Source organism: Gracilinanus agilis, chromosome 1 (assembly GCF_016433145.1).
Source record: "Gracilinanus agilis isolate LMUSP501 chromosome 1, AgileGrace, whole genome shotgun sequence".
NCBI classification, from domain to species: Eukaryota; Metazoa; Chordata; class Mammalia; order Didelphimorphia; family Didelphidae; genus Gracilinanus; species Gracilinanus agilis.
In genome coordinates, this window is record NC_058130.1 from 378,605,332 (window position 1) to 378,617,569 (window position 12,238).

The 12,238-nt window shown below is 38.7% G+C and overlaps 1 protein-coding gene across 2 annotated transcripts in view; it reads left to right on the forward strand.

The window, feature by feature from the left end:
* Window positions 1-12,238, forward strand: part of DAB2 (DAB adaptor protein 2) — a 70,504-nt gene that overhangs the window by 15,930 nt on the left and 42,336 nt on the right. The gene's annotated exons all lie outside the window — the stretch shown is intronic.

Below are 12,238 nucleotides of genomic sequence, written 5' to 3' on the forward strand. Positions count from 1 at the left end.
TGAGCAGAGGGCAGTGACCTGTAATGTTTGTAATTTTGTATATGTTTGAAAAGTGACTTTACAAACTTCACTTTGGTGGTTCTGTGAAAGGTGGTTAGGAGGGAAGTGATCAATAATGAGGCTGAAATTGTTTAGGTTATGAGAGTCTGAACCAGAATGGTTGTGGTATGAGTTGAGAGAAGAGGACAGATGCAAAGTGCGAGAGTTTTAGAGGGAAATTTGAAAAGACTTGGCAACTTGTTGGATGTGGGTGGGTAAGAGATGGAGGGAAGGGGGGGAAAGGGGAAGGGTGGGTGGGAGAGGAAGAGTTGAAGACTCCTTGGAAGGATGTTAAGCAAGCAAGTTAAAAGGGGAAGGAAAAAATAATGTGTTTTTGTTTTGGACATGTTATGTTTGAAATGTCCTTGAGATAGCCAGTTGGAGACAGTGAATAAGCAGTTCATGCTATAGAATAGTTCAAGAGAGACCAGGATTGAAGATATGGATCTGAAAGTTGTCTGAAAAGCAATGATAGTTGAACCCATGGGAGCTAATGAGTTTACCAAGGTGGAGGACGGGGGATTGGGGTGGGGGTGGGGAATAGGGCACAGGACAGTTCCCCACAATTCATCTTGCCAATCTTAAATCCTATTGTTCTTTCACATGAACTTTGCTCCAGACCAGTCTGATCATCCTTACCTATCTCCTAATTCCCAGACATGCCTTATATGTAACTACACCCAGGCTTTTGCTTGAAATGCATTTTCCCCTCTTACCTCGGTGGAAATGCCCCAATCTTCAAAGCAGACCATAATGACTCATTTATGGCACACTTTAAGGCTTACACTTTCTTCCCAAATACCTCGTATCCCAAGTTAAAGTCACAAAGTTTAAATGCCCTGTGTCCAATATCACAAATGAACCTAGACTTCCTTAATCTTTTTTTAAAAATTAAATCCTTACTTTCTGTCTTAAAATTGACACTAAGTATTGATTCTAAGGCAGAAGAGCAGTAAGAGCTAGGTAGTGGGGGTTAAGTGACTTGCCCAAGGTCACATAGCTAGGAATTATCTGAGGCCAGATAATTGAGAAAGTGCTTGATTGAAGCTATCTTGCATAATTTAACTGATTAAACTAAGGGCCTAGGGATAGGGACTAATCTTTTTGGGGGGTGGGGGAAAGAGCCTGTAAGATTCACCAGCTGTTGGTATTTACTGAATGAAAGTCTGTTTTCATCTTCCTAACATATTCCTAGACTGAAAATTGAATCCATAACTAGGAAAGTCCCTTTAAGGACATACTTTCCCTAACTCAACCTCTCCAAAGAGAATAAAGTTTCCTTTTTGAGGACAGAGGCTGGGGCGTGTGTTTATGTGTATGTATGTGTGTGTGTGTGTATGCGTGTGCACATGCATGCAAGTGTAGCTGTATATATGTATATATGCACATACCCTTTTATTTCCAGTGTCTTTAACTTGGTAGATGCTTAATTTTTTTTTAATCCTTCCTTTTTAGAATCAATGCTATGTATTGGTTCTAAGATAGAAGAGCCATAAGAGCTACAAAGTGAGGGGTCAGTGACTTGCCTAAGGTTGCACAGCTAGGAAATGCCTAAAATCACATTTGAACCTGGGACCTCTCATCTTCAGGCCTGGCTCTCAAGCTACTGAGTCACCTAGCTGTCCCCTTTAATGAATGTTTGGATGACTAGTAGGATATACCCATAAAAGAAAGATAAACAAAGCTTGGTGTGATCCTTATCAGCCTAAATTATGGAAGATGTGGCTTCCTTTGGGGGGACTTAGCTTTCATGAAAATGTTAAAGCTACTTAATGAGATTTTACTCATTTTTCATGAAGTATGTTTTGCCTCAAGCTTAAGGCCTCTCATTTCAGGCCCTCTGTTCATTCATCATATTCAATTAGTGTCACAATGATCATGTGGAAAGAAGAAAGTGGTCTAACTTTTAGGCAGAATAATCAGACTACTCAGGGCAATTCTAACACCTGAACATGCCATTAAAAAGTACTGCCACACTCCACAATAGTTGAAAATAATGGCCACCTAATAACCTTGACCTTTCTGTGAAATTCTAAGCCCAAACCTTAAAGTAGCCACCAGATCATGTTTGCTAAATGTCTAGAATTCCTTCTAATTCCTTCTAAAGAAGCTTTTGTGAAGTTAGATCAGCAAATAGCAAATCTCTGAAATTCCTTAGCTTAACAAAGTATACTGCCCTATAGGTGGTGGTGTTGTTTTGAGGAGAAAATTTATGTGAGGTTAAGCAAGTTAAGTTGAAGTTACATGTTCCTAATAAGAACAAGAAGTGAGTTCCAGTATATTAGTTTGCTTACCTATGAAGGGCTTATGGGATGACAAACACACAAGCCACAAAACAAAACACCCAAGATTAGACAGTATGGATGGGTCATGATTATTCAGGTATGCTTACAAATTAAATATTTAGTGAATAGGACACACATTGGATACATTCTAGTCTTTAGGTGAAGACAGTAAAACACAGTAGAAAGAGCGTGGGAGTCAGAAGCCCTAGATTAAGATCCAATTTCTTGTGTTAATTTGTGTGACCTTGGGGAAGTCACTTGACCAACCTGTCTAGGGCTCAGATTCTTCATCTTTAAAATGAGGGAGTTGGACTAGATGGCTTCCAACATCCTCTCTTCTGAACTTCATTGCTGATATCATAGATACACTGAAGCACCAGGAAGCAAGAAGTCCCAGATGATTTGTTCTGCTCACTAAAATTTAATGATAGTTTCTCAAGGGGCAGCTAGGTAGCACAGTATCTAGAGCACCAAACCTAGAATTAGGACAACCTGAGTTCAAATTTAGCCTTAGACACTTTGTAGCTGTGTGAGCCTGGACAAGAAACTTAACCACCTTTGCCTAGCCCTTACTGCTCTTCTGTCTTAAAACAAAACAAACAAAAAGGATAGATATTCAATTTTTCAGACTCATCTTTTTAATTGAATTAAGTAGTTTTTGAAAGGAGGGCTTATTTTCCCTGAACTATAGTGTTTAGCTGAGGAAATAAATGATCTGATTGAGTCCTCCACTGCTATAAATGTCTCACAAAATAGGTGACTGGGAAAACAGACACTTAACCCTGCAAGTTCAGAAGCATTGCTTAACCTCTAGTCTGAGACCCAGTGTACCATCCTTTTCATTCAGTGACTGAGTGGGCCATAAACTACAGCATAAAAATAGATGAACTCTAGCTTTGATTAGATAAAGTCTTATGTTTTCTTGAAATGTCCACTGCTTGAGGAGTCAGTAATCCTCAACAAGCACTTTAATGGATTATTTTGTTTGATTCTGAAAGGACCTACCTAGCAGAACATCTCCCTTAAACACTAAGCTGTTTATGAACCAGGAAAACTTTAGGATGACTAATTAATTGCTTTTCTTACTGCTTCCCATATTGACACATCCCCATGGTGGCTAAGGATACCCTATTGAAGGAGGTCTGTGTCACAGTTCAGTGGAAATAACCTGAATACCTTGTAAAGGGTCAGCTTAGTGGTTCAGAAAGATTGTGTGGTTTATACACAGGAAAGAGCTTGCCTTTAGTGCATATTAGTATAGTGAATATTAGAACTAGCTCAACAAAAATACTATCTACAGGGGTCAGCTAGGTGACTCAGTGGATTGAGAGCCAGGAGGTCCTAGGTTCAAAACTGGCCTCAGACACTTCCTAGCTGTGTCACCCTGGGCAAGTCACTTAACCCCCATTGCCTAGCCCTTACCACTCTTCTGTATTGGCTCCAAGACAGAAGGTAAGGGTTTTAATAAAGAAAAAAGAAAAAACAAAGAAATAGTTCTCATGATGTAGGGTTATTTGTTAAAGGGTGGAACTCTTGGTTCCTCTTGCTTCATCTGGGCATGGGGAATCTTAGCCAAAATTTCTTTAAAGCATTTATTTATTTATTTGTTTGTTTGTTTATTTGTTTTTGAAGAATTTTCCCATGTTTACATGACACATTTTCTTTCCCTCCCTCCTCCTGGAGCCAACAAGCAATTCCACTGGGTTGTACAAACGTTATCACTTTGATACCTATTTCTATAATATTCATTTTTGCAATCTTTTAAAACCAAAACCCCAAATATCACGTACCCATATAAACATGATTTATCATGTTTTTTCTTCTGGATTTCTACCCACAGTTCCTTCTCTGGAGGTGGATAGTGTTTTTTCTCATGAGTCCCTCGGAATTGTCCTGGATCATTGCATTGCTACTAGTAGCAAAGTCTATTACATTCGATCTTTCCACAATGTTCTCTTGGTTCTGTTCATTTCATTCTGCATCAGTTCATTGAGGTTCTCCCAGTTCACATAGAAATCTTCCAGTTCATCGTTCCCTATAGCACATTAGTGCTCTATCACCATCATATACTAAAATTTGTTCAGCCATTCCCCAATAGAGGGACACCCCCTCATTTTCTAATCTTTCGCTAATTTGGGAAATTAGACAGAATTTGTCAGAGAATTTTGTTATAATTTCCCCCCCAGTTCGTTGCTTCCCTTCTAATTTTGGTTGCATTGGTTTTGTTTGTACAAAACCTTTTTAATTTAATATAATCAGAATGATTCATTTTACATTTTTTTCCTCTTAAACATGAGTTATGCCAGTTTACATAAGATATAGGACTTTATCAACCTCAAGTATGCTTACAAATTAAGTATTTAGTGAATAGGACAAACATTGGATGGGTTCTAGCCTTTAACAGAATGGAAGTAGCATAGCAATAGAAAGAGCAATGGAGACAGAAGCCCTGGATTCAAATCCAATGTTTTGTATTTGTTTGTCTGTATAACCTTAGAGAAATCACTTAACTAACCTAGTATAGGGCCCATATTCCTCATCTTTAAAATGAGGGAGATGGACTAGGTGGCCTCTGATGTTAAATCAAGGGTTAAATTCAGGGTCTATAAAATTGCCTTTTGTTAATATTACAATAACTATGGGGGAAGCTGGGTAGTTCAGTGGATTGAGAGCCAGGCCTAGAGACAGGAGGTCCTGGGTTAAAATCTGGCCTCAGACACTTCTCAGCTGTGTGACCCTGGGAAAGTCACTTGACCACCATTGCCTTGGAACCAATACCCAGGATTGATTCTAAGACAGAAGGTAAGGGCTTAAAACAAACAAACAGACAAACAAACAAACAAATAATTACAGTGACTGTATAATAAATAATTTTAAAACATGATTCTAAGAAGGGGTTCCTAAGTTTTACCAGATGGCCAAAGGGGTCCAAAAGAAATTAAGAATCCCTGGGCTAGACCTATAATCTATAAAGAGAACTTATGTACTAACAAGTATAAAATACTGACAGTTGTATTGATCAAATCACTCTGTAACTTACCACACCTGGGGCAGCTAAGTAGCACAATGGATCAAGCACCATGCTGCCTGGAGTTGGGAGGACCTGGGTTTAAATATGGCCTTAGATATTTCCTGGTGTGAGTGACCTTGGGCAAGTCGCGTTACCTCAATTGCCTAGCCTTTGCCATTTTCTCTCTTAGAATTGATGCTAAGTCAGAAAGTAAGGGAACATTTTTAAAAAGACTTACTGCCTTCTTTTTATTGTATATTTGAATTACATTCACTCAAAGAGATTTCAGTGTGAGAGAAGATCTTGATAACTATCCCTCAGGAAGAAGTTAAACATTCTAAGTCCAAATGATCATAGACTTGGAACTTGCAGAAAACTAACTCCTTCATTTTAGAGATGAAGATATTAGAATCCATTGTGGTTAAGCTACTTCTTCAAGGTAACCTAATAATAAATGGCAGAGCCAGAATTTGGACTCACCTCCTCTGTCTCCAACTTCATTTTAGGAGTTCTAGGCCAGAAGCACCCTCGAAAAAGCCAGGCAAACTTCCAAGTGGGCTGGAAGGAGATTAAAATGAAATTGGAGAGGTAGCTGGTTGGCTCAGTGAATAGAGAACCAGGCCTGGAGATAAGAGGTCCTGGGTTCAAATCAGACTTTCATAGCTATATGTCCCTCAGCAAGTTACTTGATCCCAAGTGTCTATCTAGCCCTGTCACTCTACTGTCTTAAAATTTATATAAAGAGAGGAGAGAGAAGAGATGAGAGGAGAGAGAGACAGAGATCCAGAAAAATCAAGCTGTATAAATTGTACTATAAATTTCACTTGCTCTCTCCTCTGTGACATCTTCTCTGATTTGTCCTTTGCTCCCATCATATTCCACCTTGTGTCATACTTACATAAATTATTGATACTAAATAATCCCTGACATCGATGCAAAATAAATGGTAAACTTTATTCTTTTTCCCTCCACTGATGCCACTAAGTAACTTCCATGTAACTTAGTGCTAAGAGTTGTTTGGCACACTTAGTAGTCATCTCTTTACCTCTTTTCCCATCAAGTGAGGGGGCTGGACTAGATGAGCCCCTCAACCTCTAATTCTATGATCCTATGATATGATTGATGGACATATAGCTACCATAGGTCAGAGGCAGGACTCAAACTCAGATCTTCCTAACTTTCAAGGCTCTCCCCAGCCCTCCACTATATCATACTGCCTCTTATCTTCTACATAATTGACAATAAATACTTTTGTAATAAATAAAAGGCATCTTGTCACATGGAAAGGTCATAAATGCCTCAAAATCATAAATGAAAGTTTTCTAAAGAATGTGACACTGAGTAAAGTATCACATATGAATAATATTGAAACAGGTAGATATATTCTTTTTCTAGGAATGATTTTCTTAAAATAGATGTTTTACACCCTGTTGTGACAAATGATCCTTTTCTAACTATGAAGAATTAGGAAGGAAGAATATTATTCCTTTTAGGACACTGGCACATCAGACTACACCAAGTGTTGCCCTGTAAGGGAATTATAAATTAAAAGATAAGACTTTCAGCCTTCCAAAGGATGTAATTCCTATCAAAATTCCAATCAAAAAACCCCTTTTACCTCTTACAATCCTAAAGGCCTTGCGACATAATGTGGGAAAAGATTTTAGAGTTCTTTCACGCATCTGGTACTATTTGCTGAAAGGAAGATTGCAAAATCAAAGGCTGGGAGGGAAATTTTAAAAGCCAGTCTATCGGGGGCAGCTGGGTAGCTCAGTGGAGTGAGAGTCAGGCCTAGAGACAGGAGGTCCTAGGTTCAAACCCGGCCTCAGCCACTTCCCAGCTGTGTGACCCTGGGCAAGTCACTTGACCCCCATTGCCCACCCTTACCAATCTTCCACCTATGAGGCAATACACCGTAGTACAAGGGTTTAAAAAAAAAAAAAGCCAGTCTATCCTTTTTCCTTCAGGAAAAGAAGTGTTTGTACCAGCTCTGTTAGTCAGTTAGCTTAAATAAATTGTTTTTTAACTTTTATATGCAGCATATCATATGAATATGCAAAATATGCAATAAATTGTATATGTGACATAATATATTATCTCACTGTTGCTCTCTAAACTCTTTCTCTCCTCCTAATAAAGTTGGTTTGTCTTCTTCTCTGATGACACTGAATAGGAGACTTTTAAAAAATTTGACCTCCCTTCAGAACACTTGACAACAATTGGCACTTCGGGTGAATAAATCAAGCATTTATTAAATGCTTACTGTATGCCCAGGCACTGTGCTAATTTATGGGGATACAAAGAAAAAAGCAATAAATAACCTATATCTTCAAGGAGTTTATAGCCAAAGCAGATAATGGGGGCAATATATAAAAACGTGAATGTATCCAGAATAGATGTAAGATAACCCTAAAGGAGAAGGCCTCCTGGAGAAGATGGGTGTTGCTTGAACTGAGTCTCAACAAAAGCCAAGGATTCTTTTTTTTTTTTAAACCCTTAACTTCTGTGAATTGACTCATAGGTAGAAGAGTGGTAAGGATGGGCAATGGGGGTCTAGTGACTTGCCCGGGGTCACACAGCTGGGAAGTGTCTGAGGCCAGATTTGAACCTAGGACCTTCTCTCTCTAGGCCTGACTGAGCTACCCAGCTGCCCCCAAGCCAAGGATTCTAACAGGCAGAAGTGAGGAGGAAGAGCTTTCTAAGCATGGGATGGGTAGTGGTGGTTTCCACCATGAAGGGTCTAGTAGTTACATGTAAAGAAGACTGGAAGAAAGATAGAGAAGGGGTCATGTTGTAAGGAATTCTGAATGCCTAGCAGGTTGATGATAAAGAATCACTTGACCTTATTGAAGGGGACATGGTCAGAGCTACATTTAAGGAAAAATCACATTGACAGCTATGTAGAGAATGGATTGGAGTGGGGCAATATTTGAGGCATGGAGATCAGTTAGGTGGCTGTTTAAATAGTTCCACTCTATGTCCTATCATCTTAACTCCATATTACAGGGTTCCAAGAGTGCCTTCAGAAAAAAACCATTCAGATCCTTGCTGCATACCCAAGTGACCTTAGGCAAATCACCTTCCCTCTCAAGGTTTCTCTCCTTATCGGTAAAATGGAAGGATTAGACAAGGATCTTAGAAGTTAGAGCTATAAGGGAAGCTGGAGGCCATCTAATTCAACATTCTCCTCTTGTAGAAAAAGAACCTGAAGTACAAGATAGAGTGACTTGCCTTGGCTATAATTAGTAGGCCAAGGAACCTCAATCAAGACTGAAATCAGATCCTCTTACTTAAAATCCAGCACTTCCTACAGAGGACACATTGCCTCCTCGTTGATTATTGTGTAGAAAGGACCTCAGAGATCTTTTAGCCCACATCCATCCCCTGCCCTTCATTTTAATTGTAACTCAAGACTCAATTGATTTGCATTAGTGAAAATTGTTTATTTAATCCTCTGTGCCTTCCTGAGGTCTCTGCATAAGGATGAAAAAATTGAAGTCCAAAGTTACAAAGCTAAACTTTGTGGAGATAATCTCCACGTCTGCTTCACTTCTAAAAAGCCTATGATCAATCTCACTCACTATAGATATAGCTCAGTACCTATGGATATATATGTATATATACCCATATATATATGGGTATATGTGTGGGTGTGGGTATGTATACATGTATGTGTATTCCTACCTAGAGGCAGGAAAAAGACTACTACATCCTTTCCCTCACCAGTGAGCCTACCACACCATTGGTTTTTTATTGCAGGTGGGTAGTGTTACATATCCATAGTCAATCTATGTGATACTACTTGCTCTGTGTGTAAATGTGTATACATGTATATACGTACCTTCTCACACATACACTGGAGCTGGGAGAGGCTATTCTAATCGATATTCCTGACCATACACATTTTTTCTCACATCCAGAACCTCAGAGATCCTGACTTCTGAATTTTTATGGGTGATATCTCTCATTAACTTTGATTCCTTGCCCTTCCTTCCTGGCAGATATTAAATTTTGTAGATATGCTTCAGCATAAACCTGAGAGTTAAGAGATTTATATCCTAGGGGAAAAACTGGAGCTAAGTTGCTGTGATTCAAGCATGCAATACTTGTTTGAGTCTTAGGTTACTTGTCTCTTTACCCAGAGAAAGAAGGATTCCCTTTTAATAGCCTATGAAATACAAAGCCCTAAATAATCGAACTTGGCACTCCTTTACAGCATCAGTTCTTACTGCTAACTTGTCTTTCTATTGCTATAAATCAAACATAACTGCATTTCTTGTCATGTGATCTCCATTTCAGCTTGCCAGTCAGTGACTCTGCTGTCATGACCATAACTTCAAAGCTGACAGGCTAGTTATGCTCCAGAATTTCTGCTGATCCCGTGCCTCAAGTTCTGCAAATAGGGCTGAGGAGGTACTTCCTGAGATGATATATATAAGCAAATTTAAGATCCAGAAAAAGTTAACTTCTCACTATTATCCAATACTTCATTTATCCAGGCATTACTTTTCTGACAATTGTAAGAACTATATAGAAGTCAAGACTTTGCTTTGCTTCTTCTAAAAGTACCTAAACATGTATCAAAATTTGTGTATTTTTACATACAGAAACCACTTGATCTATTTATACTTACAATTCAAATAGCTCTTTCTAGTCTTCCAACTTGTAGGAGAAATAGGGGGCACAAGGATAGCTAGAGTTAGGGTTGATAGCAAAGGAAGAAATAACTATTAAAAACATTACAATCTGTGGCTCATTTAACATAAAGGCAAACCTTCTTACAGTACATCATCCACACAGTTGCCAAATTCTAAATGACAGGTCCAACTTCCCTACTCAAAAATCTTCATGGGCTCCCTGTTGCCTCTAGCATAAAGCTTCCTGGATATAATTCAAAGAAGTTATGCTTATTTCTCTATCACTTACAGTCCTTGTGTCTGATCTTGCTATTTCCCCAAGATTACCACTGATCTAACTTAAAATGAGGCTAATTTGGCTTACCTTCTATCCTTGAACCCTTGGCATTCCATCTGGCTTAAAGTTGAAATCTCTTGTGTTATGCCTCCTCCCCTATTAGAATGTAAACTCCTTAAGAGTAGGGACTGTCCCACCTTTCTGTTTGACTCTATAGCCCTTTAGTACAGTGTCTGGTACACCAAAAGGGTTTAATAAATGCATGTGATTCATTGTCAAAAGGCAAACTACAGCACATACCCCAATTTGTGCCTGCTTTAAGAGAGTAATTGGCATCTCTGTGGAATTTCACATGGCCTTCTTGTTTGAGTCTCACAACTCAGTGAGGTAGATTATTACAGATATTTTGATTTCACACTTGAAGGAACCTGAGCTTTAAAGATAATCCATGAACACATACCTAGAAAATGCTGGAAAGGGGATTCAAAAGTAGGTCTTTCTGACTGTCAGCCTACCAACAAATGCAGCATTTTATCCCCAGGGTCTCTGTTCAGAAACAGGAAGACAGAATGATCTTGGAGAAGGAAGACATGTGCCTTGGACCTCTGCTGAGATGGTTTTTAAATTATTATTTAATTAATTAATTTAGAATATTTTTCCATGGTTATAAGATTCATGTTCTTTTCATCCCCTCCTCCCACCCCTTCCTGTAGCCAATGAGCAGTTCCACTAGGTTTTACATGTGTCATTGATCAAGACCTATTTCCATATTATTGATATTTGCACTGGGGTGATTGTTTAAGAGTCTACATCCCCAATCATGTCCCCATCGACCCATGTGATCAAGCAGTTGTTTTTCTTCTGTGTTTCTATTCCCACAGTTCTTTCTCTGGATGTGGGTAGTGTTCTTTCTCATAGGTCCCTCAGAGTTGTCCTGGATCATTGCATTGCTCCTGCTGAGATGTTAACTACACTAAAGCTTGGTGGACTTTTAAGCTAATTAGGACAAAAGCAGTATTGAGGGTGCTATTTGTATTTCAAGGAAACTAGTTTCATCTGCCTCAAAAAATCCTTTTTTTTGGTTCAGGTTTTTCACCTAGAAGTTGACCCCACATTATAGAATTTTAATAGTGTATTTAGTTCCCATTTTATAGCCAATAATCATTTCAGATACAGATGTTTCTAAACAAGATACTTTCTTGTTCTCTCCAGATACACATAATGCCTTTCAGGATTACACCATTGCAATGGCACTAGGATAGAGAATGTGAGCAACATTCAGTCATTATTTTTGAGATTTATGTGCACAATTGTCACCATAGGTCAAGCCACACAGGGGCTGATTTGAATGTCCCATTGTATCCTTAGACCCACATGCTAAAAGTATGTGCTGTGCATTTAATGGAGGGTCATCCTAACTCTTCAGGATTGTTTCATGCTGGGGAGGAAGAAACTTCTTTAACTTTACTTTAGAAATTCTAATACACAGCCACTCCAGTTCATTTATCTTATAATCTCTGATAGTAATGTAGACAAGACAGTTCTGGAGATTGTTGGGAGGCTTTTAAAGCTCTTTCCAAATCAGACTTGATCAGTATGCTAGATAGGTATCTCTTATCTTTACAGGCTCTTCAATCCCATTATTAACTTTTCCAGGAGGAGCTACAGTTAGAGGCAATGTCCTGATGTCCTCTTGAGTTGGCAAATGTCAATGGCACCAATGAGTTGGTACATAAGTGTTTGGGTTTAGCCATTCCAACATGTCAGCTGGAAGAAGAGGTGTGCTGGAATCAGCTCCAAGAGTCAATAATTAAATTTTCAGGGCAAGAAAGGAAAATATCACAAATCCAAACTAAATTTATTATTTGTTGATTATATAGATGGAGATGTTAATAATTCAGATAAAACTTAAAAAGCATGTCACAATACCTTTTTTTTCCCCTCAGATGGGCCATTTGTTAAGTATTTACTTGAATACCACTAGCTTTGA